Source organism: Cyprinus carpio, chromosome B22 (genome assembly GCF_018340385.1).
Source record: "Cyprinus carpio isolate SPL01 chromosome B22, ASM1834038v1, whole genome shotgun sequence".
Lineage (NCBI taxonomy): Eukaryota > Metazoa > Chordata > Actinopteri > Cypriniformes > Cyprinidae > Cyprinus > Cyprinus carpio.
Window position 1 is genome coordinate 17,629,657 of NC_056618.1, and position 9,823 is coordinate 17,639,479.

Genomic DNA, 9,823 nt, shown 5'->3' on the forward strand with positions numbered 1-9,823 from the left:
TTTAACTTGCTGCCACCTCCTTATATCTGTGCCGCCCCCAGGGGAATCCACATGATGCCACCAGGGAACTAGCACGGCTCAGAGTGCCATTCCAGAGGTGTCCAGGTGTGCACTTTCAGGCCATTTCCTCCGTTCTATGCAGAGATGCAGCTTTAGGAGTTAACTCTGATCCCTGAGATGAAGGGCAAGCCAGTGAAGACCTTCTTCTTGTACTCAATGTAGTCCTCTCCAAAGAAATGGATGAGCGAGATCTCCTCTTCCTCAATGCAGCTCTCGAAAGCGCCAGCTGGCGATCGTATATCCCAGTAGACATACTGGGTTGCACAGAATTATCTGGAAAAAAGGATAAGCGAAAAAATTGGTTTTAAAACAAAAGATTTAAAACAAATCATGCCTTTTATGACTCTGCCAGTCAAAAGTTTACAATAATTATGATTTTTGTGTCTTATGCTCACCATGTCTGTATATTATTTGATAAAAAAAAAGATAAAACGAATAATGTCGATTAATTCTATTTGAATTTTAAAATTTTCCTTGGTGTCATTTTTTGGAAACTGTAATACACATCATTCAAAAGTATGATTTAAACATTTTTTTATCAGGAGGGACACATTACATTACATTTATCAAACATAACAGTAAAGAAATGCAGTTCTTTTGAACTTACTATTCATCGAGGAATCCTGAAATAAAATGTACCAAGGTTTCCACAGAAACATCTTTCAACATTGATAAATAAGCACCACATCAGTCATCCTCTAATATACCAGACTGTAATATTAGAGTATAGATATAATAAATATCATCATGTGACACTGAGACTGGATTAATGGCTGCTGGAAATTCAGCTTTGCCAGCAGGGGAATAAATTACATTTTTATTTCTATTTAATGTATGTGTTTTAAATGTATTTTTGTCAAATTAATACAGCCTTGGTGAACACAAGAGACTTCTAAAAAAAATATTCTGGTAGTGTGAATTTAAGGGACACAAAAAAAAAATAATAAAACAAAGCGTAAATATATATTTAAAAGTAAAGATAATAACAACGATAAGTATTAGTAGTATTCTTATTATTATACTTTTAAGAAATATAAAAAAAATGTATTTGTGCAGTGCTTTAGAAAAAATATGTACTGTGAAAGTATATATATAAGTAATGGTTAAAAGTACCTGAGTGCCAATGCTCCAGTAAAACCAGCCCACATAGGAAGAATGTCTGAAGAGAGCGTAAAACTCCAGTGGTTGACCAGCCACGTGGCTCTGGGACTTCTCATTCTGTACTATGTGGTTGAAGTTGGATCCTGCTGTCAAGCATGGCAGCTTTAAACCGCAAACCCTCCCCACAGAGAACCATCACCAAACCCCCCCAGACAGAGCCAGTTCATCTGCTTCATCTCTGTGGAGAAATAAAAACAAACAGTGAAAAATTCAATTAATTCCGGAAAAATTTCAATAATGACAAAAAAAAATAATAATAATAATAATTCACAGTAACCCTTAGAATAATTTCACTTCCAATCACTACATTACTATGTATCAGGTTTAACAAAGCAAAAAAAATCAAACTCCCGGGCTGCAATTACTGGCCAAGATTGTATCAAACCTGGAATAAGGATATTTTTCCGCAGTGAACTCTATCCAGGAGGAAACGGCTGCTACTGTCTTACTCAACACTGTGGTTGAGGCAGGAATTAGTCCTGCGAGACAACTGTCGCGGGTTGATGATGGCGGTAACCAGGTACTCAGAGTAGTGAGAAAAAAATGAAGCAGCGAACACATATACCTAGTGGGACAATGACATTCAGTTATTTCCCATAACTTCATCAAAAAGTATTCCACGTCTAGACCATTCAGAATTATTTCCAGTCCTTATGTGCATGGTAAACTGTGTAAATGAACCTCAAATAGACCTAACCCCATGTCACAAAGTTGAATTAACAAGCCCGAGTTGTGTCCAGGTTGTATCTGCTAAACTTAAAATGGGGCCCACATCAAAAACCCAAATCCGAGAAAGGCCAGGCTCAGACAGCCACCTGATTAAAAGCAAAGCTGAAGGAGATTGTGAGGCAGTCCGCCTGATGCTGCAAACTCACATACTGTACAGTAAGGCTAATGTCCCTTCCTGGAGGACCTTATTTATATTTGACAGAGAAACCTACACACAAGATCCCATTAGAGGAAGCTTGACGGTAACAGGATTACTACCTGCACCACTAGATAAGAGGCCTGTAGCCTTTGCAACTCCCGGTACACATCTAGATGCCTGTATTCAGTTAAAAAACGTGTATATAGACGCCCAGACCAATCCGTGGTTCAGTTACACAGTTATCATTACATCTTTATACACACACACATCAGATTCAGTACGAGTCTCTCTGGAGTCCTACCTTGCTACTTACAAGGATCCCTTGTTATATGATTAGCAGGAAGCCATTGATAACTGTGATATACGCCGCAAGGGCTATTTTTCCGAACTGCACATCCGTGAGGTCACTCGAGATATCCAGTCAATGTGAGCATAGAAGTTTACAACTCATACAGGTAGTATTATGACCGCCCAGTCCTGAGATAAAAGACTAATTAAGGTACATTATCCTCGGCTTCTAGCTTTTCCAACGGCCTGCCATGTTTAAAACAGAGTATGATTCCCCGCGTGAGACAATCTCGTCTGCCTATGGCCCCCTTCCAGGAAGCCTCCACTCTCTGCCTGTGCTTTGTTGACCAGTGTTGTCTTTTCACCGCTCTTTGATACACTCATGTGTTTTTAAAAGCAGACTGCGGGGGTATTTTATCCCTCCCGGATGTGCGAATTGTGAAGCTGAAGACATGAGCCAATTGTAGTTAAGTAGTAGTATTGTGAAAACGTAAGGAATAATTTCATGCGTTCACAAAACGAAATAATAATAGATACTAATGATTATTCTAACGCACTACTTTATGGCCCTATCTCTAACTCATTAGATTATGCATATTATATATATATCCTGTAATATTTAATAATTTTTTTAAACCATCATGCAGTCCAATTGCGCAAAACGTATACACATCCTGTTTGTTTCAAACCGAATACTACGGCCCTGAAACCAGTTGTTATTGCCAAGATGTTATATGTTACTAAAACATCACACAAATATTAATATAGCTTACACAATGAGGAAATGTTTTTCAATACACTAACCAAATGATGATTCCTCCGTCCCAGATATAGCTGAAAAAGTCAAGAGGTACGCACAAGCGGTCCTGTGTTTGTACACTGATAAAATAATGAGAGTGGAATTATTTATCTAAATGGAACTTAGAGAGTTGATGGTGGTATTGATCTACCAACAAAACATAAGGGCTACTAGTCAGCGTCAAATCCAACAAAGCACAATACTTCCTCCTATAATAATAACAACTGCATGGCGCTCATGAGCATGAGAAATAGCATTCATTTGTCTCGTGACACAAGCATATGTAGCGGATTCAGAAGTTCGAGCTGAAAGGCGAAGAGCGTTGTATGGTGTAATAAATGTGAGATGGAGATCTCCCCTTGTGTCCTTCTTTGTGTGGATCCATGATCCGCCTAGTCATGCTCGGGCGCCCCGAGGTATTGAAGCTGGGACTACTGGATCTGTGGTGACCGTGTTGCATGTACTGTCCTTGTTGCTGGTGCTGACTCGATATCTGGCCGTGCAGTCTATTCCAGTGGATTTCTCAATGTGTCACCTATCAACACCCAACCACATGAAACACAAAAATGCCACTTACGTATATCCTTCGCCAAGGCCCAATCCTTGCATAAGTAGTCACTTTTTTCGTTCACATGACACCTCGTAGCTCAATTTTTCATCATTGAATTACTGCCCTGCAGGTATACATAACTTTCTCCTGCAATTATCATCTCAGTCTTATTTTCCCAATTTTTCACAAACACTATATCTAAAAGCAATCACAGGATATAATAAACATTGACAAGGAGGGATATAAAATGTTCCAACACAGTGGAATATAATCACTGCATTTGGAAAGTAAATATGACAATTCTCCCGCTCTTTTAAAACCCAAATAATGCCCCTGCCCCGGTTTAAGCTTAATCCTCAGGATCAACACACTGTCCCTATTTTGCGTGTAAATGCGGTAATGCTGTGTAATGTAGCTAGCACCAAAGCCCTGAAAACAGGAGGAACATTTAAATATGGTTTCTTTTTGTCAGCATGAGTAACAATCTCCAAAACTGGCTGCTCACCTTCCTCACCTGCACTATCAACCCTTGTTTGACGCCTCGGTTGTGGAGCTCCACATCCCTGTGTCCCTGGGGTTTTGCAGAAAAGACCCTGAAAAGGGTTTTCATGAAAAGGTAAAAATGGTGTCATCATTTATTTGTTTTTTAATCAAATTACTTTGATTATACTACTTTTCGAATGTTTTTGGTTCGGTATATTAAATGTTTTTGAAAGAAGTCCTTAGCCTACCCAAGGGCTGAATTTACTTGATCAAAAATACGTAAATGGTACTATTGGAATAATTTTCAATTTCTATTTGAATATTTTAAAGGGTAATTATATTCCGTGGACAAGGCGAATTTCAGATCATTACTGCAGTTTTCCCAGTGTCACTGATCGGCTTAGAAATGTGATAAACTGGTGCTCAAGAAACATTATTTATTTTTTGTATCATTTAATGCTTTTACGTCATTTTTGGGATCAGTTCAAGACGTTCTCTGAATAAAAGTTATAAAAAATATTCTGAGTGTAATATTACTTTGTACTACAAGAGAAAAGATACAATTAATATAAGGGGTTTCATTGTTTAAACATGTTGAAAAGGTCACCGGGCAACAATCTAGATTCGGTTTGCAGCTCCTATCTTGATTAAGTGTCAAAAGTTCAGTCCCTTTGGCTTTTTGTGGCCTGTTTGTCAGAAACCTGGTAGAAAATAGAGCATTGTTTATGGGTAGTAATTAACACTTCAAAACAGACACCAGAGTTAAACACCTTCATAAAAATTACGTCCTTTCATTTTGAATATGAACATTTGTCACTTGGCTTTTTTCCATGCAGGGACTAAAGGTATTGGAAAATTGCCTAATAGTCCTAAATGGTTCATTCCTGTGGTCCCACGTGTAAAGGATACACATTTTTCTGATAAACGATGTAGCAATATAGCAAAACATGCACAATGATCTCAATCACCACTTCAAAAATATGTCTGAAATATTGATCTACCTCTCTTAAAAATTGCTTTTGTGTGGAGGCCTCCATATCTTCATAATCAGTCCAGTCAAAGATGTCATGTCGAGAGTGGGCATCACATCTCCACCTGATACTTCTGACCTGAGTACAAAACACTATTCAGTATTCATGCCACTATATGAAGTGTTTGAAATTACACTTTTCATGAGACCCTCAAATCACTTCACATTGATAATTCCAAATTTGGAGGTATTTGTTATACCTTTTGAGCCAATAACAAGAATTGTTTAATGTGTTGGATTTAATTGATGGCATGAACCTATTATCCCTCATAATGAAGGTCACTGGGATTCAATTTATTTGGGCCTGTTTCGAGACACTGATAATGAGAACTGAGATATTTTTTTTAATCAGTGTGATTAAAAAGACTGAACACTAGATGAGGTTTACCTGTGGTTTTCCTGAGGTTGTGGCTTTGTGGCGCGGTGGGACTGACTGCTGCAGTTATGGGCAATATGAAGGACCAACGTGTGGCTGCAGGGAACACTGGCTCTGTGGGACTCCCAAAGGATTTTTATGAGCCTTTGATCAAAAGAAACCCTCCGTTTCTTTCCTAATGACAAAGACTCTATGCAAAGAAAATGGCAAGTAGATATTGCAGGACAGTTTATAAGGATTTTACTTTGGAAAGTTGAGGATTCCTTTTACCTTCATCATGAGTCCCAACGTGTGCCCTCCAAACATCTTGTAACCAGTGGACGTCTCATTGCCTTCTCTGGAGTCTCAGCACCAGGAGAAATATTAATTTGCTCTGGAATTAAAGAATCAAACCTCATGGAGTTTCTCTTTTTCGGAGTGATTATCCGTCTTCTATCTGGCTCCATCTCTAAGCGGACGGGACTGAGGCCCTCCAGGTCTGGCCCTTCATTTTGGGTGTGGACCACAGTAATGTGGGGCCTCTCTCTGAGCTGACCTGCTGTCATCCTCTTCTTGTGACCACTGTGCTTCCTGTGATGACTGTGTTGATGTATGGATGCCTCTGGCCTGGGCGGATAATGACATTGTCCTGAAGACTTCCGTGGCTGAATTGTGGCCCGTTTCGGTGCTCATTGTTCCCCATGGTCACCAATTCAAGGAGGAAATGAGCCGAAATACCAAACTAAAGCCACCCTCTATTAGTAATCAAGAATAAACAATAATACAGCATAAACAATATAAATCACTATATACTATCCTTTCAAAACTTCTGGGTGAGTAGGATTTTTATTTAGTTATTTTTTGAAGGAATGCATTATTTCTTTTATTTACAAGGATGCTTATTAGACTGATTAACTTGAACAGTTAACGACATTTATATGTTAGTTATTTCTATTCAAATAATGTGTTCTTTTGAACTTTTCTATTCATCGCAAGAACCTGAAAAAAATTCAAGAAGCACAAGAAGTCAAACTGATATAATACATGTTTTTTTGATCACCAATCAGCATTTTTAAAATTATTTCCTGAAGCCTCATGGTAAAACTGAATGCCTGGATTAATGGCCTTTCTGAATTCAGCTTTGACAGCAGAGAGAAATAAATTATTTGATATTCTATATTTTATTATATTTATATGAAAAAGTATACATATACAGAGTACTATGACAAGTGGCCTGATACAATTCAGTTACCGAGGAGACTGTAGTATAGATGCTAGTCTCCAAAAATCTGTTCTCATTTTTAGCAATGTGTCACAGTACAAAAAAGAAATTAATTTAGATTGAGTTACTGGCTTTGAGACAGCTAAACGAAGATGGGCAGAAAATTCCCTCTATTCACACATCAGATCTTCAAAAAACCACCTGGTCTCACCACAAGCTTGCAGGACTCAACTCACGGAATCGAAAAGAAAAATAATGTCTTGAAAGAAAAACCAAAGACCAACAGCTTGGACAGACCGTTTGATGTTTAGGTTGCCTTTCTCTTTTGGGAACGTTTTGCAGTGGCTTTGGGAGTCCGCGCAAGGCTCTACATTGGTCTTTGCTCTTGCCAGAACCACGGGACAGCACTGAGTATATTCTGGCTCAAAGATTCTTCATAAGCAATTGTGTCTGGGGGAGTTAAGAAGCATTACTATAATACCCTATCTGACCTTATACAATATGAAAAGAAGGTTCAAACAGACGTGTTAGCGCATTCGTCCTAACTGTAATTTTTCTAAGCATCTTAGAGGATGAGGATGAAGAGAACAGTATCCAAGCCAAGGGAATTTTATCCTCAGAAAATGGATTATATACACACTGAGCCAGATGAGTGTGACTAATTAAACAAGCGAATTTAGCTTTCATGTACTGACAGACTAGAGTTGTGACAAATCCAACATTTCCCAACTGCTGCTGCATTTACATATATGAACGGCAAAACTTGGATGTTAACTGAGAGCTTCTGATTTGGATGCTATAGATGAAGCCTGAGGATGTTGAAAGATTTACAGGAAAATGATTCAGTTTAGTTGAACTTTTTCAGCTTTTGGTGCAAAATCATCATATATGTCACCACAGTTTTTTTTTAGAACATTACGAATTGCAGGAGGCACTAAAACACCGTTAAAACTTCAGGAAAATCTTTTTAAACATTTGTTCATAATAGGCTAACCATAGGCTATACCAAAAAAAAGAAAATCAATCATTTGAAATTTGTCGCAATAACAATTTCTCTTTGAGCACAGCATAATTTACCAGAAATTAAACGCAAAATAAGTGTCCTCTGTTTCCTATGCCACTGATCATGGTTCATTTTATCTTTTTTAAATTTCAGGATCCCACTGTCACCCCGTGCTGCCGGGAGCCCAAAAATATCAAAGCTTCACCCCTTTCTCTCAATCTGTGAAAACAGTGACATGATTAACTTGGGGAAAGGGGGCTTCCCCTTTATCAACCCTTTTCCAGATATCGCAAAACTAGAAAAGTAATATCTACATATAACCTTTGGCAATAAAACAACCTTTCTGAGGTAATCCCTTTTAACAAAATTACTAGTGCATCTATATTACAATCCTAAATTAACTCTACTGAGCAAATAGTTTAATACCTGCACTTTTTACTTACCTCATAAAGATCTCAAAATGATAAAGACCATTAAAAAACATTCAAGGAAAAGAACAAGGAAGTGATCACCTGTTCTCCGGTGTGTATTTGTTTTTTTGGTTGCAGTCGTGAGCCCCAAAATGACGCGCGCGCGTGGGGAAGTCTCGACTCTCATGAAGACTGCGATCGCGAGCGTCCCCCAACCCCAAATACCGAACAAAAGAAGGCTCTCAGCCATCTCTCACACTGAATTTAACCAATGGTCTGGTGTGAATTTTTTTTAAGGGTTTTGGTTTTGGGAAAATGTTTGGGGAATGTTAATACAGTTACTCTGTGAAATGTGTTTATGTGGCTATATTAAGGCTATATTAAATACATTATATTAATGTAGCTATATATAATAAATTGTGGATTTAAAATGGCCTGTGTGTTTGAAATGTTCAGTTATCAATATTTTCCAGTTATCATTCAAATGAGTAACGTTTTATGCCTATTTTAAAGCAGTCTTGTTGAAGTTTATAGCTTACAAACATTTATTTGATTTAAATTTAAATTTATTTCTATCATATTGTTATTATTTTAAGGAAAATCAAAAATATAAAAAAGCGAACCTTTAAAAATTTTTTTAGCCTATTATTATTTAATTTCCCCCGTGGATTCAATTTTCCTTTTTTTTTTTTACTTAAAAAAGCAACACCCTACTGTGCATCCCCTTTCGGGTCATTTATATATTATTGAAGCGCGAATGGCCTATTTCACGTTTCTTTTTTATTGATATGTGACAAGCGCGAGACGCGGGTTTGTGTGGAAATATTTAATAGCTGCTGCCATAAGACACATTTTTTAAAACGTTCAGTCCCCCGCAATAGCCAAATTTTACAACCCAGGCATTACACAAAGTAGTAAAAGCGCCCACACCAATTGTAATTGGGCAGCAGGACCTATATAGGCCAGTACCAATTTTTGGGTAACGCGGAAAGTGTGTAATATGGACAGTCCTACGTCTAACATCTAAATTGTAGGGGTACTGATCTGTAAAATTTTAAAAAATTTGCATCGCCCCTTGGCCAAAAACCCATGCCTTTATTAGGCTATCTGTAGGCCTATGGGTTAATTATGTGACACCGTACAACACTGACAAAAAACCGTCACGGGTATAGCCAGCGCACTGAACTAAAATTACTGCTGCTCGGTTCTGACCCGCTGCATTCTTGAAATTTGACAAATTTTGGGCGGGGTTCTTTCCCCAGACTTCCCCCGGGGGTTTGACTTTTGGAAACCGGGTGGCCCAGGAGTGTTTGGTGGATGACAGTAAATGGGAGGTGGAGGGGGGTCCAGTGGAAAACAGCAGTTGAAAGTTTGCTCATTCTCCGGGGGAACGCACGTGGCTGCCCCTCAGCGGGAGGCAAAAATCATCCGCCCCCTCCTCCCGTTTTTTTAATTTAAGTGCATCACACACCGTTTAGATGTCCCAAATTTAAGCTCGACACACCCTGAACACGTATCTGTTGAGTTTCCCCATTTAAATCGAAAATAAACACCAAACTGTGAGGATTTAGGTTGGGAGACATTTTTTTTCAAG

At 38.3% G+C, this 9,823-nt stretch overlaps 2 pseudogenes; both read right to left on the bottom strand.

Moving 5' to 3' along the window:
- Positions 1-152: 152 nt before the first annotated feature.
- Positions 153-2,630, bottom strand: LOC122141630 (annotated as a pseudogene).
- Positions 2,631-4,871: 2,241 nt separating this feature from the next.
- Positions 4,872-6,297, bottom strand: LOC122141631 (annotated as a pseudogene).
- Positions 6,298-9,823: the final 3,526 nt, after the last annotated feature.